Source organism: Oncorhynchus mykiss, chromosome 16, assembly GCF_057628025.1.
Source record: "Oncorhynchus mykiss isolate SJ-2025 chromosome 16, ASM5762802v1, whole genome shotgun sequence".
Lineage (NCBI taxonomy): Eukaryota > Metazoa > Chordata > Actinopteri > Salmoniformes > Salmonidae > Oncorhynchus > Oncorhynchus mykiss.
In genome coordinates this window covers 34,349,770-34,361,763 of record NC_143037.1, presented here as the reverse complement: position 1 = coordinate 34,361,763, position 11,994 = coordinate 34,349,770, and the positions used below count along the sequence as shown (strand labels likewise).

The following is an 11,994-nucleotide window of genomic DNA, read 5'->3' as shown; positions in this document are numbered from 1 at the left end:
TTAGCTTCCTAGTTACGTTAAAATAAATAAATAAATAAACACAAGAATAATGATTAACATTATGATGATTATGGTTATTATTATTGTCACGTTATTGTTGTTGGCGACAATGAATTCGCTATGAAAAGTTAATTAAGTATTGAATATGGGAACTAGTTATGTGATGTTGTCTGACCGTGGTGCATGGATTTGCCTTCAACGTGCTCCGTCTGGCATTGGAAGTAGTTCCGGTGGTTTTTGCAAAGAGAACTGAGTCGGAGCGGGGAAACCCGGCGGGATTCTGTTGTTGGAGAAGCAAATGCGAATAGCCGGGTGAGGAAGTCTTCAAATCAAGGGACGCAACTGACCACAGAACCGGTCAATATGACACGAGTATCGCATGGGGCGTGCAACTTCAGTGACAGCCCTAGAAGGTGAAGTAGCTCCGTCCTCGGAGGAAATGTTCAAGTGCAGCACTGGAACAGCTGAACCTCTGAAATTTGAACCGGTTAAATAACCATCCACCGGGGTAAGTAAAGCGAATTTGGGAATGTCGTAACGTTAGGCCTAATATCTCACATAGGCAACGAAATGTACTTGAGCTCCGGGGTTGCGCTGTGGACAGGCCTTGACAGGTTCTCTCTCCCTGTCATCATACTATGCAGATAGACAGCCCATGTTATTTCAGGATATTAACTTCAAGTTTCAAGCAATTTCCTATACCTTTTTTTCGGGGTGATTCTCGGTCGTGCTGCTCAGATTGATTCTGCTGTTTAATTGCCTTGCAAGTAGTAAAATGACTTTTACATTGAAATTGAAACGGATGCTCAAACATTGACATGTAACGTTATGCAACCATACATGCGCTATAAGTTCTACTTTTTAGACCCGCTGGAACTTTTGAAGCGATGACAGTTGTGAAATGTCAAAGTAGGCTACTGGGGCTGCTTCTCAGTAACTGGTAAATTACAGAACAAAAATCTAGTGCAATTTTAGTGTGGTAAGTAGCATTATTGTATTACGCTGTTGTCACTTTCCACCTATGTGTCAGTTAAATGGATGTGATGTTGTGTTTGCAACAATTGTTGCACGCTAAAATTCAGCAAATAGTTACAATATTTATATTTCGAAATGGTCCGTTGCAAAGTTTCCACTGATTTTATCTTGTCGGAGACAAGGTATTTTCTTGCTACAATTTAGCCATGTACGAACTAATATATTATTTAGTCATTTTTATTGAAAGCGTTCAAACTAAGTGCCTGTCAAAAGGAAGGTACCGGAAATACAAGATTGATGGCTATTCACTGGCAGCCTACTCATGTCCATGACAAATACCATCTGTAGCCTACAGTATATTGGCATGTTTTTGTTTGAATAATGACCATTGGCATATTCAGTCCATGCCTATGAATACAGACAGAACCTACTACCTTAAGATTGTTTTTGCATTATGCTAGAACTTCAGACATGCATTTGTTCTATTGACCTTGTCTTTAATCCATTTGTTGGTGTTAATGCCTGTATTCAAGTCTCATAAAATCAGGTTTGCCATAGAGTTGGGAATGACTTCTTTCACAACACTTCAGTTTAGGTGTACTGGAAAAATTGAATGTTTAACCTTACCAGACCATTAAGTGAGAGGGTGAAAGAGAATTGTTTATTTTATAAAGAGAGAACACGGGTTCCTGATTTGGATATGTCCCTTACTCCTATCAAGATCAGAGTTGTCTGAACAGATTTTTCTCCACATTTTGTGTTTAGTTTTACGTGCAGTCTTAAATGGTGTTGATTGAAGGTAATTTGGCATTTTAATTGTAGAACAGCTGCCACACACTCTCGGTTAATTGCCATGTAGACATTCTCAATAGATCACTCATAGACCATTAAGTGCCTCATTAAGATATATTATGCAGATTCCCATTAAACGTGATATAAAGGATCCCTCCAAATGTTTTCTGATTTGTATTTTAATCTATGAGGTCAATATAATTACGGTCATTGTCAGCAAATGCATCGCTAATAAATTAGGGATTCAGCATCAACTCAGGAATTGAAATTGGAGGTTCCTTTTGGTTGCTAGGTGTTGGGAAATTGTGCCATGTTTTTATGAATATTGTTTATTATTCACTCTCCATAATGCCATCGATGCTGTAGAGACTCAGGAGGCTCAAACTCAGGTAGCCATGACCAAAGGCAGCGACCTTTACCACTGCTTCAAGGAAGCTAGTTCCATTGAGTGAGCGCTTTGGTCTTATGAACAGCCACCCACTGGAGAGCTTGTCCCTCATGTGTACATGCATCTCTGATAGCCAAACCAGGTCATCCTCATTCCAACACTATTGTAGATATTTTTTGGGGGGGGAGTGTTGCTTCTCCTTGTACCTATGAACCCAACATAGCACAGACAATACCTATGACCACACACAATAATTCACTCCCTCTCCCCTCATGTATTGATGCTTTGATGCTTTAATCTACAGTGGCAAGAAAAAGTATGTGAACCCTTTGGAATTACCTGGATTTCTGCATAAATTGGTCATAAAATTTGATCTGATCTTCCTCTCAGTCACAATAATAGACAAACAGTGTGTTTAAACTAATAACACACATTATTGTATTTTTCTTGTCTATATTGAATACATCATTTAAACATTCAGTGTAGGTTGGAAAAAGTATGTGAACCCCTAGGCTAATGACTTCTTGAAAAGATAATTGGAGTCAGGAGTCAGGTAACCTGGAGTCCAATCAATGAGATGAGATTGGAGACGTGGGTTAGAGCTGCCTTGCCCTATAAAAGCAATCACAAAATTTGAGTTTGCTATTCACAAGAAGCATTGTCTGATGTGAACTATGCCTTGAACAAAATAGATCTCAGAAGATCGACGATTAAGAATTGTTGGCTTGCATAAAGCTAGAAAGGGTTACAAACGTATCTCTAAAAGCCTTGATGTTCTTCAGTCCACGGTAAGACAAATTGTCTAGAAATGGAGAACGTTCAGCACTGTTGCTACTCTTCATTGGAGTGGCCATACTGCAAGAGCACAGCACAGACTGCTCAATGAGGTTAAGAAGAATCCTGGAGTGTCAGCTAAAGACTTACAGAAATCTCTGGAACATGCTAACATCTCTGTTGATGAGTCTACGATACGTGAAACACTAATAAACAAGACTGGTGTTCATGGGAGGGCCCACAGAAGAAGCAACTGCTGTCCAAAGAAAACATTGCTGCATGTCTCAAGTTTGCAAAAGTGCACCGGGATGTTCCACAGCGCTACTGGCAAAATATTCTGTGGACAGATTAAACTACAGTTGAGTTGTTTGGAAGGAACACACAACACTGTGTGGTGAAAAAAATGGCACAGCACACCAACATCAAAACCTCATCCCATCTGTAAAGTATGGTGAAGGGAGCATCATGGTTTGGGGCTGCTTTGCTGCCTCAGGGCCTGGACATCTTGCTATCATAGACGGAAAAATGATTTACCAAGTTTATCAAGACATTTTGCAGGGGAATGTAAGGCTATCTGTAAAGAGGAATGGTCCAAAATAACTCCTGACCGTTGTGCAGGTCTGATCCGCAACTACAGAAAACATTTGGTTGAGGTTATTGCTGCCAAATGAGGGTCAACCAGTTATTAAATCCAAGGGTTCACATACTTTTTCCACCCTGCACTGTGAATGTTTAAATGGTGTGTTCAATAAAGACATGAACACGTATACTTGTTTGTGTGTTTTAAGCAGACTGTGTTTGTCTATTGTTGTGACCTAGATGGTCAGATCAAATTATATGACACATTTATACAGAAATCCGGGTATTTCCAAAAGGTTTGCATACTTTTTCTTGCCACGCTCTGTGAACATTTCCCGTAAAATGTAACCTACAAACTGCAAAGGTTTCAAAGTTGTATGCTGTTGTATGTATGCTTTACTGTAGAATGTATAGTGGTTCCTTTCAAAGTTGCGTCATACTGCAGCACAGTTTGTGGTCTACCACAGAATTCTATGGCACGCTATTTAAGTGTCAGCTAGGGCTGGGCGATATAATGAGAGATAAACTCAGCAAAAAAAGAAATGTCTTTTACTGTCAACTGCGTTTATTTTCAGCAAACTTAACATGTGTAAATATTTGTATGAACATAAGATTCAACAATGGAGTAAGTTCCACAGACATGTGACTAACAAATAGAATAATGTGTCCCTGAACAAAGTGGGGGGGGGTCAAAATCAAAAGTAAGTCAGTATCTGGTGTGGCCACCAGCTGCATTAAGTACTGCATTGCATCTCCTTGTCATGGACTGCACCATATTTGCCAGTTCTTGCTGTGAGATGTTACCCCACTCTTCCACCAAGGCACCTGTAAGTTCCCAGACATTTCTGAGGGGAATGGCCCTAGCCCTCACCCTACGATCCAACAGGTCCCAGACGTGCTCAACGGGATTGAGATCCGGGCTCTTTGCTGGCCATGGCAGAACACTGACATCCCTGTCTTGCAGGCAATCACGCACAGTATGGGTGGTGGCATTGTCATGCTGGAAGGTCATGTCAGGATGAGCCTGCAGGAAGTGTACCACATGATAGAGGAGGATGTCTTCCCTGTAATGCACAGCTTTGAGATTGCCTGCAATGACAACAAGCTCAGTCCGATGAGGCTGTGACACACCGCCCCAGACCATGACGGATCCTCCACCTCAAAATCGATCCCGCTCCAGAGTACAGGCCTTGTTGTACCGCTCATTCCTTCACGGTAAACACATATCCGACCATCACCCCTGGTGAGACACAACCGCGACCCATCAGTGAAGAGCACTTTTTTCCAGTCCTGTCTGGTCCAGCAACGGTTGGTTTGTGCCCATAGATGATGTTGTGGCTGGTGATGTCTGGTGAGGACCTGCCTACAAGCCCTCAGTCCAGTCTATCTCAGCCTATTGTGGATTGAGCACTGATGGAGGGATTGTGCGTTCCTGGTGTAACTCGGCAGTTGTTGTTGCCATCCTGTGCCTGTCCCACAGGTGTGTTGTTCGGCTGTACCGATCCTGTGCAGGTGTTGTTACACGTGGTCTGCCACTGCGAGGATGATCAGCTGTCCTTCCTGTCTCCCCCCTAGCGCTGTCTTAGACTTCTCACTGTATGGACATTGCAATTTATTTCCCTGGCCACATCTGCAGTCCTCATGCCTCTTTGCAGCATGCCTAAGGCACGTTCACGCAGATGAGCAGGGACCCTGGGCATCTTTCTTTTGGTATTTTTCAGAGTCAGTAGAAAGGCTTCTTTAGTGTCCTAAGTTTTCACAACTGTGACCTACATTGCCTACCGTCTGTAAGCTGTTAATGTGTTAATGACCGTTCCACAGGTGCATGTTCATTACTTGTTTATGGTTCATTGAACAAGCATGGGAAACGGTGTTTAAACCCTTTACAATGAAGATCTGTGAAGTGATTTGGATTTTTACGAAAAATATCTTTGAAAGACAGGGTCCTGAGAAAGGGATGTTTTCTTTTCTTGCTGTATACATACATACATACATACATACATACATACATACATACATACATACATAGATAGGAGTTATTAACTCATCTTTTCAACCACTCCACAAATTTCTTGTTAACAAACTATGGTTTTGGCAAGTCGGCTAGGACATTTTTTTCCCAACAATTGTTTACAGACCGATTATTTCACAGTATCACAATTCCAGTGGGTCAGAAGTTTACGCAATTTATGTCACTGCTGTCAATTAAAAAATATATATTTTTATTTATCACAATTTTCTTTAACCAATTTTGGTCTTTTAATGCAGGGCTGAAATTGCAACCAACTTTCTATGGCTTGTTTAAAACAATTATGATATTTTTGGACATGATTTTGTTTCAAATAACCAAAAGTGAGCGGTTGTAATCTGAATAAAGTGGAAAAGGCCATTCTTGAACATGGGATGAGACATTCTTACTTATTTGTAAATGAAGCCAGTTTGTTATTTGGAAGGATTTATTTCTGTTTTTTGGAGCGAGAGAAACCAAAAGCCCACCATGGCTATTTTTCAAAAATCATCAGTCCACATGTCAAGTAAAATTCCCCCACTGTATTTACCAAAGTTCTCTCAACTCCAGGACCACCAACAGTTTTATTTTAATATTGTTATAATATATATTTTTTTGCCTGATGCAGGACTCTAGTGCCGGAGAAGAGAGACTCTCAGACTGAAAACGCCTCCATTAATTGCCACATTTTAGACTACTGATAGATCAGTGTTCTAACTCCACTTTGTGGCATTCTGTCATTGCACCACACTATCACAATCTACCGCTTACGGTCGCGGCATAACCTCGTAACTTTTAAAGGAAGAACCACTATCTACATTATACGTGGTTAAATACAATTTAAATGTTTGGGTTAAGCAACATTAAATATGAAAAAGACAAAGGGATAGTTGAGGATTTTGACACTGTTTACTTCCTGAGAGTCAGATTAACTCGTTCATACAATTTTTATCTGTGTCCAGTATGAAGGTAGTTTCACGAGCCACTGCTAAATAGCCTTAGCCCAATGACTGGAAGTCTACAGGAACAGTTAGACTTCAAGTTATTGCGCTAATGCTAGTTAGCAATTGCGCTGACGCTTGTTAGCAACTTCCTTCAAACTGCACACAGATGCATAAAGTTGTGAATACCAGTTTTATCTGACTATGAAGAAGTAGATAAATGGCCTCATTGCCAAAATCCCAAACTATTTCTTTAAAAAAACTGTAGGCCCAAGTTCCAGTTTAGTGATTACAAATCCATGCCATATTTAAGTGATAAATCCTGAGAAGCTGGTGTTGGATATATTGGCACTGGTGTTAGGCCTGAGACTAAACCATGCCAATATATCCTCCAAACACCGGCTTCGAAGGCATTATCACTTTTATACAATGAGTTGCCAACATATTGACATTTTCATGAAACATTGTATTTTGATTTCATTCATACTATTTCATCCTTCCACAAGATATAGTCAGGACACAAATCTAAGGTTGCTACCCACACCGGCTGGTTGTTTGTTCTATCGGTTCGGTTAACAGACATTTATTTGGATACATCCATAACAATGAGCTAATCTGTGATTTTTGCCTGTCATAAAAGAATGTGCTCTCTTGTCAGGACACTGTTCTTCAGAAGATCTAGCCAACAACACGGCTAATACAATAACTTCAAACTGAAGATGGAAAGACTAGCTGCATTTTGTTTAGTTTGACCTGTTTTTTGACCTGGCTGATAAGACTGGATTGCGCAGTGAGATGGAACAGAGCAAATAGGCATTTCAACAACATAGCTTTAGCCGGTGGTAACTTGTGGAATAGACACCAGCTGGAATGCAGTTTTAACCAATCAGGATTAGACCCACCCATTGTATAACATAAAATCATTTGATAACCTCTTTGGTCAAAGAGTAATGCTGTAATATTACTATTATTTTCATAGGAGTGTAGATGTCTGTAAATTGTGCATTTTAAATTACAGCTCCAAATCAGACGATATGCTCTGAAATTGTGCAATAGTCTCTCCAGTGACATTCATCCAAGGGAATATTCCCACCTTTGCATACCAAATTGATCATTTGGAAATCCAGTCTTTTGCCCTGAAAGCATTATTAATGCCCCCTTGTTAAAGTGATTATTCAAATGATCTGCCATTAGGTAGTCATATGTGCATTTAAGTCTCCATTCTGCTTGGGCTATTCCCAACCTGTAACTAACTTTTTTAAATTGGATGTTTTTACAGTAAATTTATACCTACTGTGCTGTATTTTTTTTTCAGAATATAGCCTATTTTGTTGGACAGAGACTGTGAAGAGAGACAGGAAAGGGAGGAGGGGAGATGGTGTGCTAGAAGGGCATAGGCTGGATTTGAACCCACACCAGCACTGGCATATATGTGTGTTTCGAAGGCTGTGGCAGTAACCGTTACACCACCCCAGGCCACTAGTGTGCTGCACCTTTTAAATGCATTCTACCTCTTGTGCATCACGATGGAGAGGAATTTATATTACTGACAGCGTGTACCTTGTGTTATTGCTCTGTGGGCACTGCATTTGAGACCAGGTACTTCCAGATGAATCTGAACATCCATTCTGTGAACCTGGGCTGTGTACTCTGATTGTGGTCTGGGCCCTCAAACTGTTGCACATCACCCGAAATGATGTTTTTCAACCGTTAGAAAGACCTTTCTGATTTCCATTGAATAGTGTGTTCTGTCATTTCAAAGCTAGGGAAAGACATTGTGGGACTCTTTACATTGAAAGGGTAGGACGCATGAGTTTTTACTCGCCAATGTAAAACAGTGTGGTCAAATACTTAGTAGCGTAGTTGTAGTCACGATCTGGTTACATTACCTATAAGTACACAGTTCTGTTTTTGGGTTGTTACATAGTTAACTTATTTCCGGATATCTTCTAAACTACCCACTATGCACAATTTGTCAACGTCATATGGAGGACCTACTCTGTGCTACCGAGTTCATATGCTAGCACGATAGCTGGCTAAAGTTAGCCATTAGCCATGCTAGCATGTAATTACAGTCCAGATCCAAGTGTTGGTGCGTTTACAATCCACCAATCACGAGGAAGTGTGATGTAAACAAAGAGCAGGCTCTAGTGCTTTCTTGCCGTGGGTTAAAAATGTAATCGAAAATCATACCTGCTTGCTAATTGTGTAGTACCTCTTTTTGGTTCTTATTTTTGTTTTGTTAACATTTCGACATGTTCTCTGTGAAGTAGTTGTCGTGTCTTTGGCTATGCCGGATTAAGTGATATGACATGCTATTCTATAAAATAATTTCTCCGTAATTAATATCACCTGATTGAGCTAATCATGTAAATGTAATTAACTAGAGAGTCGGGCACCACAAAATAATATTTAGAGCTGTTATCTTCCGAATAAACTCTTAAAGACCTAGTAATATTTTACATCAATAGCAGTCAATATCAATTGTCACCTCAATTCAGTCTCATCTAAAAGTTGTAAATTATTTTATCTGCACGAACTCTGGCTAAGAAGTTAAACCCAATTTTGTATTGCTGATTGATTTATTTACTAAATGCCTAGCTAATCACACAGAATTACACACACACAATTAATCATAACTTGATTACAAATTACTTTATAAAGGAAAACGTACCTAGCTGGCGGAACAGATATGACGGCTTGTTACACAAAGGAAAAGGGCTGGGTTGAGTGAAAGAGCGGGAAGACTGAGGAACGAAGGGCGAAGCTGTGCTATCATAAATACAGTATCTTATGCATTCTAAATTACCTCCCATTTGGAAAAGGAAAATGCAATAAATATTTACTCTGAGCTGTGCTTCTGTAGGTTGGTGGTAGATGGAAGACCGTGTTGCCAAACCGAGTCCTCTGTCCTTTGAAGAATGTCTCTGGTGGTCAATTGGATAAGTTGTAGTAATGTCGTTGTGTGATAGATTGGATACTTTATCTGTTCCTTCCTAACCCTTGTTTGCAGCAGCTGTTGCTAACTCAACGGCTAGGAGGTATCACTTCTGTAGTGAATAAGAGTTCAAAGTCCATACCATTCGCAACCAAAGCTCACGCTGATGTTGGCTTCGTTTTTTAGTTATTCTGACATAGGACCCTCGTCCTACCTCCCCGGAACAGGAAGTTCTATTGTCGTCAAGGGCTTATATAGGAAGGGAGAGGAGGGCGTGTTTGAAAAGTTTTATAGCCCTTGTCCCTTCACAGGGCAGGGCCACTGATTGAGGAGCCCTTTCTTATGAAAACCCAAATGTCACATTTTAGAAGCTAAAATCACATTTCATCCCATCATGAATAATTTCATATTCAAACATTTAAATTGAACAATTCCATGTGAATCCGATAACTCTGATGTGTAGACTTTCCACTGTAGAGTTTGTCATCTTATCATTGATGATAATGTCTCAGATGACAACCGAACTGACATCATATTCATTAACTACCACCGCATATGTTCCATTGGTCAGATTACCAGAATATAGTTCATTTCCCCCACATTCTGACGTTCCCAGAATCTCTATGTTAACCAAGGACTTTGCAAATGTAACCTCAGTAGGGTAGAGAGGAAAAAGGGGGACGAGGTATTTATTACTGTCATAATCCCCCCAGGCCAACGTCATGACAGTCTTGTAATTTTTTTTTGCCTTGGCTTGTTGCTAGTGCTCTAGCTGACTGGAATCTATCTATTTTGGATTTTGACCTGGTGAAGCGCCCGCCTCCCCCTTGCTTTGGTAGCTAACTCAGCTGCCACTCTTTTAAAGGTTTTACCATTGATGGGCCCCAACCATCAATCTGTAAGTCTCTGCTCTCTCCTTTGCTTATAATTTGTGGTCATGTTTCGGTTGTGTTCTAGCTGGTCTTCAGTAGTTGGGCTCCAGCTTTCCGTGAGTAACCGTGGAGTTTGGCTGGCTAGGCTAATAGCTAGTTGACTAAATAGCTAATGTTAGCTGGCTGGCTAGCTTGCTGGCTTAGATAATATTATTTCATAACTGGTGAGGTGGTTTAATGTATTTGGAAATTATTGGTTTACTGATGATAGCAACTGGCTGACTCAATAAATCAATCTAGCCAACTAGCCTGCTAATGTTATCCCTACTGGCTGGCTAACGTTAAAATATGTGCTTGTAAATTGGCTGAAAAATGTAAATTAAATTTTAAAAGAAACCAGTGCAAACGATTTGGTTTAATTTGAAGCTATACATTTGGTGTTTGCAATAGGCTGGCTTGCTGGGTCCTCCAAATTGCATCACACCCCGGAAAACAAATGTTCCAACATGACTTCAGCATTCTTTTGAAATTTTATTTAACTTGGAACAGTTTAAGTGAGGTGTAACTTTGCATTGGGACTTTTGATGTGTGTACTAATGCAAACCCATATGCTACATGTCATTTACGCTACCTACATTTTAAGTGTCTCGTATAGAACTGCTTATTGCTGCCAACTATCTGAGTGAGAAGAACACAAAGCTCCACTTCTGAACATTGTGTAAAAGCTTGGGTTGACACAGTAGTGTATTGCATTGTACTGGTTGTGTTTTTAATGAGTAACAATTGTCAGCCTATTTGCATGTGAAACAATGTTATTATAAATAACCATCAAAAAGCTGTGATACTTCTAAAACATGTAAATTTCTCCCCATTTTAAAGTGCAACAAAACCAAAGCCGTTCCTTCAAGTGAATGCCTCTAGGTTTTGGGGGTTGTTCCATTATTAATGCTATTCAGAAGCCAAACTTTTAGGTTGGGCGCTTTAATCTATTTTTGCTGTAAATCGATGCATTTTTAAAGAGGAAAACTGAACATGGGTGGATGTGGGAATGCAGTTGATTTCTCAGTGATTCAGTGCTGTATCCTTTACTGTGCTGAGCCCGACTTCACAAACAGCCTCCTTCCCTCTCCTGGGACCTCTCGTAGGGGGAGTGTGCCCAAATGCTGCACTCACATATTTTATTTATGGAAAAATACACCTTTTTAACTTTGCTGTTCTCAGGATTTTTTCGGGTTGTTGATGGGTTGCAACCTCTTCTCTCCTGTAAGCTGTTTTTAGGTGTATCTGTGTAGGCTAGATATTTCATTCTAAGTTCTCGAGGGCCACAGTGTGTTGGCAGTTCATTAGCTATTGGTTGAGATCTGAAAAGCAGTGCTGGGGTGAATCATTTCAATTTCTCCTGTTGATTTGGGATGTGAATTGATTTCATACATTTTTATTTTATTTTCTCTGAAATGAAAATTAATTTCACTTGTTTAATGAATTTGAAATGATTAAATCAGCATGGATTCAACCATAATCTCAGAACCCAAAACCAAATCTTGCACTAAATAAATACATTTACAGTCAGCCCTGCTGAACTCAGTAGCCTACTTATGGCCCCATCCTTCCATGGGATGTTTATTCCAAACCATGCAGAAATTGTCCATTGATCAATGTAAGATTCAAATCGAGTTATGGCGCATGCATCTCAAGTCAGGATTTGACCCAAAGTGGACACCTACATT

The 11,994-nt window shown here is 40.1% G+C and overlaps 1 protein-coding gene across 3 annotated transcripts in view; it reads left to right on the top strand.

Annotated features, from left to right (window-relative positions):
- Positions 1-213: 213 nt before the first annotated feature.
- LOC110491831 (forkhead box protein J3) overlaps positions 214-11,994 on the top strand; it is a 100,834-nt gene continuing 89,053 nt past the window's right edge. For 2 of the 3 annotated variants that reach the window (XM_021565622.3, XM_090202570.1), the window contains exon 1: positions 214-508. The gene's annotated coding sequence lies outside the window, so the exon portion shown is untranslated. The remainder of the gene's footprint in view (positions 509-11,994) is intronic. The other variant, XM_021565623.3, reaches the window with a different exon arrangement.